Below are 15365 nucleotides of genomic sequence, written 5' to 3'. Positions count from 1 at the left end.
GGCTGCAGGCAGGGTGGGGGAGGAGTCAGTGTCTGGCTGCTGGCAGGGTGGGGGAGGAGGCAGGGCCTGGCTGCAGGCAGGGTGGGGGAGGAGTCAGTGCCTGGCTGCAGGCAGGGTGGGGGAGGAGGCAGGGCCTGGCTGCAGGCAGGGTGGGGGAGGAGTCAGTGCCTGGCTGCAGGCAGGGTGGGGGAGGAGTCAGTGCCTGGCTGCAGGCAGGGTGGGGGAGGAGGCAGTGCCTGGCTGCAGGCAGGGTGGGGGAGGAGTCAGTGCCTGGCTGCAGACAGGGTGGGGGAGGAGTCAGTGCCTGGCTGCAGGCAGGGTGTGAGAGGAGTCAGTGCCTGGCTGCAGGCAGGGTGGGGGAGGAGGCAGTGCCTGGCTGCAGGCAGGGTGGGGGAGGAGTCAGTGCCTGGCTGCAGGCAGGGTGGGGGAGGAGTCAGTGCCTTGCTGCAGGCAGGGTGGGGGAAGAGTCAGTGCCTGGCTGCAGGCACGGTGGGGGAGGAGTCAGTGCCTGGCTGCAGGCAGGGTGGGGGAGGAGTCAGTGCCTGGCTGCAGGCAGGGTGGGGGAGGAGTCAGTGCCTGGCTGCAGGCAGGGTGGGGGATGAGTCAGTGCCTGACTGCAGGCAGGGTGGGGGAGGAGTCAGTGCCTGGCTGTAGGCAGGGTGGGGGAGGAGTCAGTGCCTGGCTGCAGGCAGGGTGGGGGAGGAGTCAGTGTCTGGCTGCAGGCAGGGTGGGGGAGGAGGCAGGGCCTGGCTGCAGGCAGGGTGGGGGAGGAGTCAGTGCCTGGCTGCAGGCAGGGTGGGGGAGGAGGCAGGGCCTGGCTGCAGGCAGGGTGGGGGAGGAGTCAGTGCCTGGCTGCAGGCAGGGTGGGGGAGGAGTCAGTGCCTGGCTGCAGGCAGGGTGGGGGAGGAGGCAGTGCCTGGCTGCAGGCAGGGTGGGGGAGGAGTCAGTGCCTGGCTGCAGACAGGGTGGGGGAGGAGTCAGTGCCTGGCTGCAGGCAGGGTGTGAGAGGAGTCAGTGCCTGGCTGCAGGCAGGGTGGGGGAGGAGGCAGTGCCTGGCTGCAGGCAGGGTGGGGGAGGAGTCAGTGCCTGGCTGCAGGCAGGGTGGGGGAGGAGTCAGTGCCTTGCTGCAGGCAGGGTGGGGGAAGAGTCAGTGCCTGGCTGCAGGCACGGTGGGGGAGGAGTCAGTGCCTGGCTGCAGGCAGGGTGGGGGAGGAGTCAGTGCCTGGCTGCAGGCAGGGTGGGGGAGGAGTCAGTGCCTGGCTGCAGGCAGGGTGGGGGATGAGTCAGTGCCTGACTGCAGGCAGGGTGGGGGAGGAGTCAGTGCCTGGCTGTAGGCAGGGTGGGGGAGGAGTCAGTGCCTGGCTGCAGGCTGGGTGTGAGAGGAGTCAGTGCCTGGCTGCAGGCAGGGAGGGGGAGGAGTCAGTGTCTGGCTGCAGGCAGGGTGGGGGAGGAGTCAGTGCCTGGCTGCAGGCAGGGAGGGGGAGGAGTTAGTGCCTGGCTGCAGGCAGGGTGGGGGAGGAGTCAGTGCCTGGCTGCAGGCAGGGAGGGGGAGGAGTCAGTGCCTGGCTGCTGCCTCCAATCCAATCACCTCCCCTGTCTGAGTGCTGGTCTCACTCTTTGTAAATGAGAACTGAAAGCTGATTGGCTGAAAAACTTGACAGGATGCCAAATATTCCGGGCCATTACTGATTGGTTAAAATTCCAGGCATTATCCAATCACAGAGCAGGGATTTCAATAATGCCCGGAATTTTCCAGCTTCAGTCTATAATATGTTCTAAATTGTAAGTTTTGGAAACTGCTTGTGATTTTCCAATACATTTACATTTTTAACTTATCCCTGGTGCGCTTTGTCTTTTTTGTCTTTCTTCCTCTGGAGATCCAGCTGAGTTTCTTCGGTGAGTGAATGGAGCACTCACACAAGATCAAAGCTGCAAAGGGGAGGTTTACGGATCCATTTTGATATCTATTCAGACTGAATTGAAGAATCTAGTATACGTGGAACGTTTCTATCTGTGTGTGTGTGTATACATGTATATACATATATACTTCCCTTTAGAAAGTCGGCTGACGCTGACGAAACGCGTTGGGTGACGTCATCACGCTACTACGAGGTGCAGTCTGTGTACCGAGGTGATTTCCTTTACTTCCTTGTAAACTGCTTGAGGCTATTTCATCTGCTTTTGGACTGCTACGGCAGCAGCCAGTGGGCTGGGCACGCTCCCTTCACTTCCTGGTTTTGGTCTGCAGTGTTGGATGACGCTGTCAGATGAGATTCACACTTGCCCACGACTTCCATCTGTTAGAAAGCTGCACCAGCGGTCCCACGCTGTCCCACGCTGTCCCACAGGCAGTCTCAGCCTCACCAGTGGTAATATACCATCAGGCGTAAAGAAACCTTTATGTGAATGTTTACCTCTGTCTTTTTGTAAGTGGGCATTATCTCTTTTTTATTATAAATAAATCCTATTTTTCGTAATGCACTAGGGCTGTGCGCTGTTGTTTTGTTGTTTGCAGGTTTCTCTTGGGGAGTGATTCTCCCAGTATCAGCAGCCTCTCATTTGCATTGCGGCAATTCATTCAGACCCCTGCTTCTGAACTCATCACATATATTTGTGATTTCAGGATTGGACTTGTAACTATATTATTTTTAATTAGCCTTTATATGTATACAATTTAATTTGTATAGTATAACTTGTTAATTCATTGTGCATTAATTTTGTTATTAGTGCTGTTCGCTATATATATACAGTATATATATATAATAAAACAGAGGGGCAGCTGGCACTCCAATCAAAGTGAAATGGTATGGTGCCTGTCCTGTAGAAATAAACAGAGAAAGCAGTCATCCCTAGCAAGGGAAGACAAAGGACAGCACTCAAGGATAAATGTCAACAAAAAACCTGTATTCAGACGGTACAGCACAAACAAGACCAACGTTTCGGTCCTTGTAGGACCTTCCTCAGGGTAGTGCTGTCCTTTGTCTTCTCTTGCTAGGGATGACTGTGTGTGCTCTCTCTCTCTCTCTCTCTCTCTCTCTCTCTCTCTCTCTCTCTGTCTCTCTCTCGAACAATTGGCAAATTGCAGTTAAAAAAAATACAAATTAAAACATGTATAAAAAATGTAAGATGGCAAAAAAACAACAACAATAAAAAAGAAAAATATGAATATAAAAAAGTGTATAAGTCTCTTTGTCAATTTATGGGACTAGCCCATGCACCACGCTGACATCCAAATCTCACTGCTGCCCTCCGTCTGCATATGGATGCTGCCGCTGTAAATCAGCTTTGCTGTTAGATGTGCTGCCGTTCTGACCTCTCTCCGTCACCTCGGATGGGATAATGAGTAGTTTTGGCTGCACTCAAACTTCCACCGATCGTGCTGCAGGATACTCCTGTACTGACGTCTTTGCTCTGGTGTCTGGGCTATTCGGCCACCGTAGTTCCTGTACCACGTGACCCTACGCGTTTCATCCGTCTCAGCGGATTTCATCAGGGGATGAGTTGGCAATCGTCTGTTCATGGCAAATTAAAACCCTTTATATTTGATTTTACACAAGGATCGGGCGCTTTTTCTTTATTCTTTTTTTCTAATATATATATATCTAATCTATATCTTTCAACCCCGTTCCGGTATAACGCGGTTTGAGCATGGACCACTGCACACTGCACACTGCACACACTCACTGCACACTGCACACACTAACAGCACACAGCACACACTCACAGCACACAGCACACTGCACACAGCACACTGCATACACTCACAGCACACTACATACACTCACAGCACACACACCACACACACAGCCCTCCTACCTTTGGTGTCACAGCCCACCTTTGGGGGCATCGTGGGGCTGCTGGGGGGGAGGATCGATGCAGGGCTGGGGGGTCGGTGCGGGGATCGGCGCAAGGCTGGGGGGGCGGTGCAGGGATCGGCGCGAGGCTGGGGGAAGGGGGGGTGGTGCGGGGATCAGTGCGTGGTTTGGGGGGGGGAATAGGTGGGGGGGGATCGGTGCGAGGCTGGAGGATAGTTGCGGAGATCCGTGGTTAGCTGGTGCGGAGCTGCTGAGGGGAGTGCGGGGAATGCTGGGAGAACTACAGTGGCTGCTAGGGGGCCATATAGGGCTGCCGGCGCCTCACTCCACCTCCCCCCGATCGGGCTCGCGGCGGCCATTTAAAAAAAACATTAGCGCGACTCCATTTATAGCGCGGTCGGATCAGGTGGCCCCAGAGGACCGCGCTATAACGGAGTTGAGCTGTAATATATATATATATATATATATATTTTTAATTTAAAACATTATTCCTATTCAGTTTGTCTTTTAACAAGACAAAAATAAATTTCCTTTTTTTCAACCTTGCAGTAGCACTTTAAAGTGGCAATGTGTTTTTTTTTTTTAAATTTTTACATAGGATTGAAGCAGGGGGTCTCTGAAACTGAACCCCATTAATTTCAGCTCTGGGGACCCCCTGCTTCCAGATATACTTACTTCCATAGGGGCTGCCGGTAGCCGCTCCGCTCGCTATCAGGGTTCACATTATGGCAGAGTTTCAAAACTCCTGCATCCTGCTGGCCAATAGGAACCCGTGACATCATCAGGTTCGGCTTCCTATGGGGCCGTGTGACGCAGGAGCGTTAAACTTTGCTGAGATACTGGGTATCCCATTTGGAGGCCTATAACCCAGGAAGCAGGGGGTCCCCGAAGTTAAAATTAATGGGGTTCAGCTCCGGAGATCACCTGCTTCAAACCTGTGTTAAAAATAGTAATAAAAACAGAAGTATAACTTGCTCCATTAAATTATACCTGCTTTTTATTTTTATTTTCTGTTGCAAGCCTATGGCAGCGAAAGCCTTAAGATGACTTCTACTTTCTTCTATGTTGGTTTTGCTGTCGATTGGTTTAAATCATGTTATAAGACGGCTCCGAAATGAAAACAGGTCACTGAATATTTACACAAGCGCTTTGTGTCCTGTATGTTTTTGAAATACCGTGGCAATGTGTGTTGACTGATTTAATTAATGAAAGGTCATTAAACTTTAAAACTCACACCTAAACATACCCAGAATGCTACGGTAGGAAGCAAAATGTGAATGCAGGTCAACTTTGCAGAGTTTAGGGAGATTTACTAGCCTTTGGTGTGGGAGTCGGGAAAATCCGTATCATTACTGATGTAGCCAGGTTCCCCCCTGTCATGGCTGACCCCCTCCTCCCTTTCGGCAGACGCTGTGTGCGAGGGAGTGAGGGGGGGCCGCGCGCGCGAAGGAACGATCCCTGGTAGCTAGGGACGCGAGCGGCGAGCAGGCCGGTTGCCGGGGACACGATCGGGCCGTCGCTAAGGCCGCGATCGCGTTGCTACCGGCCCGGCGGCTCGGGAAGCAGGGCGCCGCCATGTTAGGGCTGTTGCGCATGCGCAGTGCCCCAACCCAGCGCGGGAGGACCAGATAGTTCGCGCATGCGCGAGATGAGCATGCCAGCCCCCAGGGTGCATAGGGGCAGAGACACCTGACGCCAAGGAACCAATAGGGCTGAGGGATTTGCCTGGGGAGAGATTGCTACAATTCGCGGGGTTTTGCAGCCACGCAGGCACTCAGGATCCGGACCAGCTAGGGGTAGGAGGTGGATGCAGGGGTGAGTGACCCTCTGCATTAGGCCAGCAGCCCCCAAGGTCCCAGTTAGGTCCTGAGCCATCTATTAGCTTGTGGAGCTTAGGGACAGGCCCTAGATAGGGACACTGCCCCATTTATTGGTTGAATAGACAGGGACACAGTGTTGAAGCCGTGCGGCCCTGTGAGGTGGGTTCTGGGCTCAGAACACCACCCAAGACCCTGCGACAAGGAGTGACATTGTCGCGCTGGACTTTCAACCCACGCGGTGTGGAGGACCCCGTCGGATCGTGTGGATTTATATCGCGGTACCCGTGGCTGGAGCCCGGGCAGGTAACCTGCAACTCACGTGCACCAACCAGGCCTATCACCCAACATAGTGGCTGCGCAGTCACACATACATATGCACAGTGGTATTTGACTTCGAGAACACGAGACATTTGGGTGGGGGTTACTGGACACAGGGTGGGGTCACATTGTGGGTGGTTAGCGTCCGCCGTGACGCCTAGAGGTGTTAGCGTCCGCCGTGACGCCTAGAGGTGATAGCGTCCGCCGTGACGCCTAGAGGTGATAGCGTCCGCCGTGACGCATAGTGTGGTTAGCGTCCGCCGTGGCGCATGATGCTGTTATGCTGTTTTGATGTTATGCTGTTACGTGATTTGTGTGTTTCCATGCAGTAAAGCCCGTCCTGTTTTATATTCGGTAGTGTTGTGTGGTTGTTTCCTGTGAGGGCCTCCTCCCACTCCGTTGGGATCCCTCCCAGGTGGAGGCGTTGCACCTAGAGATGTATGATAAAGATGTACCCCAGGTTCCCCAAGCGGAGGCTTAGGCTCCTGAGAGCCACACAGGTTGCACAGCAAGTAGTAGCGGCGGTAGTCATAGGGAACACCCGTTACATTGAAAAGGATCAACATAATTACAGTTGAATTCATTGCATTGACAAAACATTTTCGTGTGGTTTTCTTTGCAGGTGAAAATGTTTTTGTAACTCCCTTAATACGCACAACCCTTTCATTCTAGTACTGTTAAAAAAGGTAAGTAAGGGGGTAAAACGTAAGCCCTTCAAACATCCGCCCACCCCAAATATAATAAACACCCCATTAAATCATATTAGTGGTGCTTTGAAAATATTTAAGCACAGAATCGCCTCCAGCGCCAGTGAGTCGGATTCTTATCTCTAAACAGCAATCAGATTTAAATAACATCTTGTCCTACCCACTCATTAGCTGGCACAGTCCAAGATTCCGGTTGCTTAAAAGATTTCTTGAATGTATTAACCCTTCTGTTCCTGGAAAGGGCCCGCAAGGCCTTGCAATTCATTTGCAAGGATTTGCGGCAAAAGCGGTTCCAGTAGCGAAGGGGCTTTCTCTAATATGCTTATTTTGTCATTTTAAGTGGGGCTTCAGACGTGATTTAATGCGCACAGATCCGAATACGAATGAATATTTGATGATCCCAACAAGGAGAGGAAATTATGCTGTGTTTGTCCTACAGATGCCTAACCTTCACACTCCAGTCTGGTTTAAGCAATCAGCCGGAGATTAATACAACATAATAACAGCCATTCAGCTGCACAGCAAAGTCTAATATGCCCATAAGCTTAGGAAAGCCAGCAGTTCTGTGTAAACAAGGAGTTGATTATGAGCGGAGAGACCTGCTGGATGCCAGGGTTTAGAATTCAGGGGTGGACAACTCCAGTCCTCAAGGGCCACCAACTGCTCAGGTTTTTAGGATATCCCTGCTTCAGCACAGGTGGCTCAATCAGTGGCACCTGACCTGTTGGTGGTCCTTGAGGACTGGAGTTGCCCACACCTTTATTGATTTTACAACCCCTAATTGTTCTTCCTTGTCCTGGCCACATCCACACATCCTGAATATCTGAAGATGTGTCTCGGCTGTGGACCTGCGCTAAAATGTCCCAGTCCTGGTCTTGTACTCGCAATTGCTGGTCTTTCAGCAACCCTGTTATAATAGACTAATCTCTACCCTATGTAAGATCTCCTCACCCCCCAAAAAACACCTTGATGTTTTCAGCTGTCAGACTGGGCCTTAGTCCAACCTTGGCCACACCTTATCCCACAATTATCCTTACCTTCTTGTTTCAACATTGTCCCTCATTCTCTCTACATTGCAAACTCTCACAAGCAGGGTCCTCATTACCTCCTTGTATGTTTGTGCACGTCTGTCTTCACTTGTATGTAACTGTTTATGTAATTCTAGCTGAGAGACCCGGCGTTGCCCGGGATGTAATTTTGGGGGGGCGGACGACAGGCTTGGGCTTCCCCCGGGTGACTGGTTGACTGACTGAATGGGTGGGTGACTGGGTGACTGACTGAATGGGTGGGTGACTGAATGGGTGGGTGACTGGGTGACTGACTGAATGGGTGGGTGACTGAGTGGGTGGGTGACTGAGTGGGTGGGTGTGTGGGTGACTGAGTGAGTGGGTGACTAAGTGAGTGGGTGGGTGACTAAGTGAGTGGGTGGGTGACTGAGTGAGTGGGTGGGTGACTGAGTGGGTGGGTGGGTGACTGAGTGGGTGTGTGACTGAGTGAGTGGGTGACTGGGTGAAAGTGGGTGACTGGGTGAAAGTGGCTGCGTGGGTGACTGGGTGGGAGACGGTGGGTGACTTACCTTGACCCCGTGGCATCTGGCTGGGGCAGGAGGTGAGTTCGGGAAGCTGGCGGGGGGGGGGGCAAGAGTGGCAGGAGGCCCGCGCCGCGCTTCCCCTCCGTCCGTTGTGAGCGAGGGGGGAGGAGCCTGGAGTTTGCTGCTGAGCAGGAGGGCCGCGCTTCCCCTCTCCGGGAGCGGCGCACGGTGAGGGTGAGGGTGCGGCTGGGGATGTTGCGGAGCGTGGGGATTTGGGTGAGGTGGGGAGGGGGGAGAGAGTGAGGGGCACTGGGAGAGGAGGGGCACCGGGAGAGGGGGGGGGGTGTGGAAGGTGAGCTGCGGTCCAACTGACGGGGGAGAGTGAGGCCAAGCAACAGAGTGTGTGTGTGTGTGTGTGTGTGTCGTCACTCCACCCTCAGGCCAATGAGAGGTGTGGGGGCGGGCGGCCCAAGGGACCAATGAGATTTCCCCTAGGGACACATGAAGATGCAGACAGGCATACAGTGCTTTCACAAATAATAATAAGATACTGTAACACCCCTTCCCTACCCTTAAGGGAAACTGCAGGCGTTATGCACTACGGTGCTACCTGTTGGCTTACAGGGGGCTAAGCCTCCGCTAGTGGAGAGCCTGGGGTGAATGGGTGCAGCACATCCCCCCGTGAGGATCCCAGCGTTGGCGGGATAACCCCTAACGACAACCTGTATACCCCAGAAATCACACTCACAAAGGTTATGTAATACTTCTTTACTGTGATCCCACAGTATGGCAAAGAGAATAATATTAAACACAGCAATAACAATAACACAGTGACAGTACAATAATATGGGTGCTTGTCTTCCCCCCATACTTAGGGTACCCTGGGCACCGGGAACCTTGTGTCCATCAGCCTCCCTTGTCCCAAATGTATAGGTGAGGGCAGCGCTGCCCTCGTGCACCGTTGGTGCACGTCTTCCTTCCTGGTACAGGCCTGTAACCAGGGGATGATTCCAAGGTAGGAGGGTGGTCAGGTCCCACGCCGCGGGGTCTCCGGCACCAAACCCCTCATGCCTCATGTCCCCGACACCAAGCCCCTCATGCCTCACGTCCCGGGCCGCCACGCGGTGCTGCCTCCAGCCTGAGTAACTCACGCGCAGTCTGATTCCTGCTCCGCGGAGGTATCTGGCTACAGGGTAATCCCTATGAAGGGAGTAAAGTCTGGCCACCCAGGAAGCTGACTGCTCCCTGGACACTACCTCCTCCTCCCACGGCTCAAGCCGGACTGCCTCACTGCCTCCAGTCCTGAGGAGGAAATCCTGGTCTCTGGGACATCCCCTTCTGGTGGCGCCAACCACAACATGGCTGCCACGCTACACACAGTCCCCTAATAACATGCGCCAACCTCAAGATGACAGCCACAACTTTCCCGAGCCACGGAACCGGCACCCTATAGAGGTAAGGGGAAGTACCCTGCTACAATACATAACTCTGTACCCTATTGTACCACGCTGCGGAATATGTTGGTGTTTCACAAATAAATGATAATAATAAGGTGTGGGCTTACGTCACTTTTCTGCTGCTTCTAGTGCATAAATATCTCTAATCAAAGATAGTCGAGTCCTATAAATCAAATTTTGAGTTTAGATTTTTAGTGTGTAAATCCTTTAGTATACATGCTCATTTTTTTAGGCTGAGGGTATAACCTGTCAACTAGCTACGGTCTACAATCCGATTGTATAGTTAGCATTATACATGCACACAGCATATTGTAGTCCCAATCCCGAACAACCACAACACTATCTTCTATTATTCATGAAAGAACAGCATTAAGTCTGCGTCCGTTTACAATTCATGGGTCTTTTTCTATGCTGAACATCTGTAGAAAAGCCTCACAATGTGCTTGGTGTATCCTACACTGAAAACATCATTATGAATGTCCGCAAGAGGCCAGCAATTCATTGATGACAGAATGTAGTTAGAACTGTTTTCATTGCATGCTGAATAATGCATTGTTCTCGGCTGAAGAAAAGATTATTCCAGTCGGGTGGGGGTTTTGCTGACATCATAGATTAGTGAGAGTGTGGAGGAGAGATTAGAAAAGGCTTGTAGGACCTTGCCATGCAAGTTGTTTGAATGTGCCGTTTTCCCTTGAGGCAAATTCAGCATTTGCAGACCTGGTTTTCATCTGATAAGTGGTTTATCGTTAAGCTTACTAATTATCCCCTTCAACTGTGATTGTAATTCCTTATTCTGAAACATCTATGCCACAGACACACCAGGTGTGCCCTCATAGTCTGCTGGGTGGCATCCTCTTTTACATTAAGTATTGTGTCTCCATAAACTCCTTTAGTCTGCCACTCTACCATTAATTATTTGTCTCCACTGACTTTCAATGGAAACCATGCTACAATAAAATATAGATTTGTCTCCATAGACCTTCAAAGGATGTCCATCTGAATTAAACGAATCACCCACACCCCAGTTAATAGGAGGAAGATGAGGGAGCGGGGGATATCACACCAAATATAAAGAAAAAACATTAAATAGCCAATAGTGTAATATGGCTAACATCAAAAATGAAGTGTCATAATCTTCAATGTTTCTACTCGCATTCTGGTGAGTAAAAAAAGGCAGAATAAAAATACTCACCAGAATGTGAGCAGAAACATTGAAGATTATGACACTTCATTTTTGATGTTAGCCATATTACACTATTGGCTATTTAATGTTTTTTCTTTATATTTGGTGTGATATCCCCCGCTCCCTCATCTTGCTCCTATCAAATTACCTGAAGAGACGTGGAAACAGTCTCTTTTTTGAAGGTTGAGTGGAGGTTCACATTTTATCACTTAACACATATCACTGGTATAAATATATTAGTATTATTATCACTTTATTCTATTCACTATTATTGTGCGCATTTATGGTTTTCACCTTAATATAAGCACTATAACATTTGCCAGTAGAGAGCACCATCCTATATACCCCTTTTTTTTCCACCACCTACACCCCATACAATAAATTTACTTCCATACTTTCTTGGAATCCACATAAAGAATTGAGATATGGGATAGTAAAGATCTTACGGATATGGCCTGGCAGGGGCAACAAACGCAAGATTGCTTTTATACCATTTCAAAGCAAATATTTGTAACCATGATATTAATGTAAAACATGTAGAAACATCTCATTCGGAACTGTTATGCCTCACCCATTAAGTGGGTCTCTCTCAATTTTTGCAGTAGTGTAGTCAGACCTTCACAAAGCCCATGTCTTAGGCCTGTAATATAGTGGGCGAGTGCGCGACTGTGCGAACGCTCGTGCACGTGACGCACACTTTTAGTGTGTACGGTCCATGCTGCTGTGAGCGACAGCCTTGGAAGGGTTACGGTGTGTGTGTGTGTGTGTGTGTGTGTCAGGGACACTGTTTGTGTGTCACTGGGGAAGCTGTGTGTGTGTGTGGGGGGGGGGGTGGGGGGGTGTTTGTGTGTATATATACATATATACTGGGACCTCTTCTCTTTTCTCTGTACACACTCTCTCTAGGTGACCTAATAACATATTTTGGGTTTAATTATCACCTCTATGCTGACGACACACAAATATACTTTTCAACACCTGACCTTACACCTGCTGTACAGACCAAAGTTTCTGAATGTCTCTCTGCTATATCATCCTGGATGGCCCTCTGTCGCCTTAAACTCAACATGGCTAAAACAGAGCTCCTCATACTTCCTCCCAAACCTGGCCCTACTACCTCCTTCCACATTACTGTTGGAACTACGATCATTCACCCAGTAGCCCAAGCACGCTGCCTAGGAGTCACACTCGACTCCTCTCTCACATTCGCCCCTCACATTCAAAACATTTCTAAAACCTGTCGCTTTTTCCTCCGCAATATAACAAAGATACGCCCTTTCCTCTGTTGCTCGACTGCTAAAACTCTGACTCAGGCCCTCATTCTCTCCCGTCTTGATTACTGTAACCTCCTGCTGTCCGGCCTTCCTGCCTCTCACCTGTCTCCCCTACAATCTATACAAACGCTGCTGCCAGAATCACTCTACTCTTTCCTAGATCTGTCTCAGCATCTCCCCTCCTGAAATCCCTCTCCTGGCTTCCAATCAAATCCCGCATCTCACACTCCATTCTTCTCCTCACTTTTAAAGCTTTACACTCTTCTGCCCCTCCTTACATCTCAGCCCTAACTTCTCGCTATGCACCACCCCGACTCTTGCGTTCTGCTCAAGGATGTCTTCTTTCTACCCCCTTTTTATCTAAAGCCCTCTCCCGCCTTAAACCTTTTTCACTGACTGCCCCACACCTCTGGAATGCCCTTCCCCTCAGTACCCGACTAGCACCCTCTCTATCCACCTTTAAGACTCACCTTAAAACACACTTGCTTAAAGAAGCATATGAATAGCACTGTGAACATTCTGAACACATGATACATAAGCTTTGCCCCCTGCAGACGCACTTACCAGAACTCCCTCCTGTCTCTGTACGTTCTCCCTACCTACCAATTCGATTGGAAGCTCCTCGGGGCAGGGACTTCTCTTCCTTAACGTTATGTTTGTCTAAAGCGCTTATTCCCATGATCTGTTATTTATATTATCTGTTATTTATTCGATTACCACATGTATTACTACTGTGAAGCACTATGTACATTAATGGCGCTATATAAATAAAGACATACAATACAATACAATATATAAACATTTAAAAAAAAAGACACTGTGAGAAGAAATTATTTATTAATATTGTGCAATTTTAAACATGCACGCACACACATGCACGCGCACACATGCACGCGCACACATGCACGCGCGCGCACACACACGCACACACACGCACACACACACACACACACACTGAGCGGTAGTGGCGCGAATACTTACTTTTCAGAATCTTCTCCCCTATCGCCCGGCTCTGCGCTCACGGCCCTAGCATACAATGGCTGGCTAACCACAGCCAATTAATTATAAGTGCCGCGTGTGCGCCCGCTATATTACGGGCATTACAAGTAAGAATAGCACAATGGAATGTTATTTATAGCTTACAATTCTCAAACCCCATTCATTGAAGTCCTTGGATCTTATCAAACTGTGTTATGTTTCCTTTAAAGTTGTCCTTGCAGTCACAGCTCTAAATATTACCGTTGTATAGCCCCGTTTTCCAAAGGAAAAAATGTCTGAATATTGTTAACATGCTACTAAAGGCCTCTCTGCTATAATAGACTGAAATACAGTGCAGGAAAAGTTAGAAGAAACTGAAATATTTTATGCAACTGCTGCCACCTTGTGTTAGGACACGGGATTACATGCAACCACTTACTAACACAATATGTATTCTCTAATGCAGGGGGGCTCAACTCCAGTCCTCAAGACCCCACAACAGGTCACGTTTTAAAGATATCCCAGCTTCAGCACAGGTGGCTTAATCTTCGAATGAGCCACCTGTACTGAAGCTGGGGGATGCTTAAAACGTGACCTGTTGTGGGGCCTGGAGGACTGACGTTGAGCACTAGAGATGGGTGATTTTGGGGCGGATTTGGATCCACCGCAGTTCGGAAGGGTTCCTGTGGTCAGCAGATTTCCATCAGCCTCAAAAATGACGATTTGCCTTTTGCAGATTTTATTTTTTATTTTTTCAACACTGACAATCAATCTGCGGATTCTGCAGTTCGCTGACGGATCTTAATACAATCCGTTAGCGGACTGCGGAATCCACGGGTGGATTGTAGCCAATAGCCATTTTGGATGAATCCGCGCAGATTGAAACTGTAACAACCGGCGTATTTTACATGGCGGAATGGATTTTGAATCGCAAATTCTGAAAAACGGATTTGTACTGGTTCACCCATCTCTATAGAGCACCCCCTGCTCGAACGCAGGGCTGCGCAAACTTTTTATTGTCTGCACCCGCTGCCTGCTCTCCGTCCTGCTCACGCCTCCCACATCCTTACCTTTTCTCAGGCGTTTTTTGACGTCGCCTTGCCATGATGACGCAGCGCCAGAGGCCCCCGGAGATAAAGTAAAGACTTACAGAGGCCTCCCACGCGCCCCCGGCATTTAATTTAAATTTGGTGGGGAAGAGTCGCGCCTCTCCCCCCACCCCAGAAAATGTCACCCCCTCAAGTTTTCGCACCCCTGCTGTAACATGAACTTGGATCTCACATTTACTGTTATGGAAGCAGCACCATCTAGTGGTGTACAGCTATATAACAACAATACAGCTAAAACGCTGCCGATATACAGTACTGTATTACTTGATAGGGGAAAGGATTTCCTTTGTTTTGGGTCTTGAGTAGATATCTGCACAAGGAATCTCAACGCTAAACAGATAGCAATCCTACAATAATGATCATTAATATAACTCATTAAACATAGTAAAACATAGAAAAAGTTTGAGCTGATCATGAATCCACAATCTGCACATAAATTTGTTATCCTTGAAAATATTTATTTTTTTGCAAGTTTGTATACCTCAACTGGGCCAGTTCGATCGGGCTACATTTCTCAGAATCATCATTTCTTAATTATGCGATTCTGAGGAATTTAAGATGCCAATAAGAGGTAGTGTAGATTCAACGTGTGTCAGATGTAGATTGATTTGGTATTGACCATTTTCTTGTCTTTTCCTTCCCTTTGCTGTGTCTCATGAGCAAACATTTTTTAGACGTTTTTTTTTTTAATTTGTGTTTTATATTTGTGATTTATTTTGTGTTATTTGTTTTAATATATGCATTTAACATTTGTAATAAAAATATGTATATTGATTTTATAGTTAAGGTACTTTTAGGATCGAGTTTATATTGTATGTTGTGTTATTTTGCCACATTTGTATAAAAATCTGTATAAACTCAATAGTATCTGGGTATTGGCTAGAAAAGAAATCTGCATATTGTGTGAAAGCCTTGATCTGAAATTGGCTTCAGCCAAATCATGAACTAATTGACAATTAAGGACCAGAAAGAGCCATATTTAAGGCAGGACATTATTGGACAATTATTGACTCTTGAGGAAGCCACAGCTGGCGAAACGCAGTGTGAGAACTTTCAGTGCATCCGGTTTGCACTGTATTACACACCACGGCTGTCAGTGTGTAATACAACAGGCTCCACCAGGTTTGGCAGAGCAAGTGGCAGCCTGGACGACTGCCATTGATCTCCGGACCT

Source organism: Ascaphus truei, chromosome 9, assembly GCF_040206685.1.
Source record: "Ascaphus truei isolate aAscTru1 chromosome 9, aAscTru1.hap1, whole genome shotgun sequence".
Classification (NCBI taxonomy): domain Eukaryota; kingdom Metazoa; phylum Chordata; class Amphibia; order Anura; family Ascaphidae; genus Ascaphus; species Ascaphus truei.
The sequence above is the reverse complement of the archived record's forward strand: the minus strand, read 5'-3'. Positions refer to the sequence as shown.